Source organism: Neovison vison, chromosome 1 (assembly GCF_020171115.1).
Source record: "Neovison vison isolate M4711 chromosome 1, ASM_NN_V1, whole genome shotgun sequence".
NCBI lineage: Eukaryota > Metazoa > Chordata > Mammalia > Carnivora > Mustelidae > Neogale > Neogale vison.
Genome location: NC_058091.1, coordinates 144,033,277 through 144,035,857, shown reverse-complemented (window position 1 = coordinate 144,035,857; position 2,581 = coordinate 144,033,277).

Sequence of the window (2,581 nt, the reverse complement as noted above, 5' to 3'; positions counted from 1 at the left end):
TTTTACAGTAAACAAAGACAGTGTGGCTGGGCTCCAAATGTTACAGAAGGTCAGGGACCAAACTGCCTCAAAGACAAAGACCGCTTCCAGAAATTCAAACACAAAATAGATTTAAGCACCACCAACATTCCACACTGCGCTCCTGTCCATTCTCAGTGTTCGCTTCAAACAATGTGACACATACGCAGCTCTGGTGCCTAAGAGAAATAGAATCACAGAGCCCCAGGTGCTGGGAAACACCGTAAAGGTCATCTGGTCCAAGTGCGAATCCCAATTACGAATGCTGCCCTTTAAAACACCTCCTCCACACGGCCAGCCAGGCTCCCAGGGACTGAGAATGTGGTCCCCTGGAAGGGAGACAGGCCAGCCCATCATCTTCTTTTTTTTTTTTTTTTAAAGATTTATTTATTTATTTATTTATTTGACAGAGAGAGAGAGAGAGAGAGAGAGAGAGAGAGATCACAAGTAGGCAAAGAGGCAGGCGGTGGGGAGGGGCTCGATCCCAGGACCCTGAGATCATGACCCGAGCCGAAGGCAGCGGCTTCACCCACTGAGCCACCCAGGTGCCCCCAGCCCACCGTCTGAACGCCACTGCCTGATTATTTAAAAACCCCTAGCCAAAAGGGGAAAACGACGCTGTGCCTTCCATTTCCTGGCCCTCAACTGAGAGGTTTGGGAGCTCCTGTCCTGAAGGTTCTCCATATGATGGTCCTTCAAATACTAGAGGGGATCAGAGTTTCCTTCTCTTCAAGGAATAGTTGCAGCTTCTTTAGTCACTGTTAGGCGACTGCTACTCCCCTTGACATCTCATTTCTCAGCCTGTGAATTCATTCTGATTGGCAGGTCTCTGAAGAAGGTGTCCCACAGAACAGGGAACAGGATGCAAAGGCCCGGGGTGTGGACACACCATGTGAATGCTACCATCTCCTCTCTCCTGCTAGGAGACCAGAGCTCGGTGAGCACAGCATAACCTGCTTTTCCTTTCTTTCTTTCTTTCTTTTTTCCTTTAAGATTTTATTTATTTATTTGACAGAGAGAAAGATCACAAGTAGGCAGATAGAGAGGGGGAAGCAGGTTCCCACTGAGCAGATAGCCTGATGCGGGGCTCAATCCCAGGACCCTGAGATCATGACCTGAGCCGAAGGCAGAGGCTCAACCCACTGAGCCATACAGGCACCCCTTGCCTTTGCTGTCACACTTTGTGAGTCACTTTGGTGACTCACCAGGGTCCCCTGTGCCTTCCTGAGTACCTTTTCCACCTCATTCACAATGGAACTATTACTGGATAAGGACTCTGTACGATTATTTGACCTTTTATGTTGTTTTGGGGTCGCAGCATATAAGATCCTATGGTATGAGCGAAACATACGAAGGGAAGGCAAAGTTGTGAACTCTCCTTGAAGGAAACTGGAACATATTTAGAAATATAAAGATCTCCTTCCCATCCCCTTCCTGGGGAAGTCACACATGCCTAGAAGACAGTGAGTACACCTGCTCTTTTTCCTATATCACATCACTGCTTTGAAGGAAATGCCTCTGATTACATAAATCAGCCTTGCCTAGCGGGGAGAATAAGCAGGGAAATCAAAAGCTCTAGGTTGTGAGGCACCTGCGTGGCTCAGTGGGTTAAGCACCTGCCTTTGGCTCAGGTCATGATCCCAGGGTCCTGAGATCGAGACCCGAATCAGACTCCCTGCTCAGTGGGGTTCCTGCTTCTCCCTCTGCCTGCTGCTCCCCTACTCGTATTCTCTGTCTCTGTTAAATAAATAAATTAAATCTGGGGTGGGAGTAAGAGAAAGGCTCTAGTTTGCAGTACCCTTATTGCCAAGAGGAATTTATTTGCTCTATGACCCCGTAGGGGAGCAGTCAACTGTTTTTCAAACCTAGTTTCTTCCATTTCAAAGTAAGAACCTCAACAACAAGTACCCTGAGCTCCACAGCAATTGAACACTGAATGTTTACATGGAATTTTAATTAAATTTCTAAAATCTGTTCCTTAATACAAGGGCATTAAAAATAAAAATAAAAAAAAACACTAAACCTTGGATCAAGTTTCCTACAGACTTTTACATTAAATGGTTTCAAAACAAGTGAACAGCACATGGACAGATCAAAAAGTTCCTTGTGGCCACAGTTGTTTTTAAAAAGATATGGTAATTAGGAAAATGAGGCAAGCCGGACGGGGGTCCTGCCATCTTTACCCTCTGATGAAATAATGGTTTTGAGTAGCTGAGACAATGACTGTGATTCTTGGGGTAAGGAATGAAATAAATGTCATAATGTGATACCATCACTTTTCCATAATCCAAATGTCGTCTTAAAATGTCTCTAATTAACTATACAGAGAGAACCTTTAGGTTGCAAAGATCCAGTTTCTTTCACATTTTTTTAACTAGAGCCATGACAACAGAGTTGCTGGCTATCAATCAGCAGTTCTCACAATGGGAAGAGATCGCCATTCTTGGTTATTCTTAGTGAGACGCTGGTGGCCAAAGGACGGGACAGAAGACCAGCTCACCCGGAGATTTCACCTGGAGGCTCTAAGAGGCCTCGAACCCATCCGACATTAATGTCACAAAGC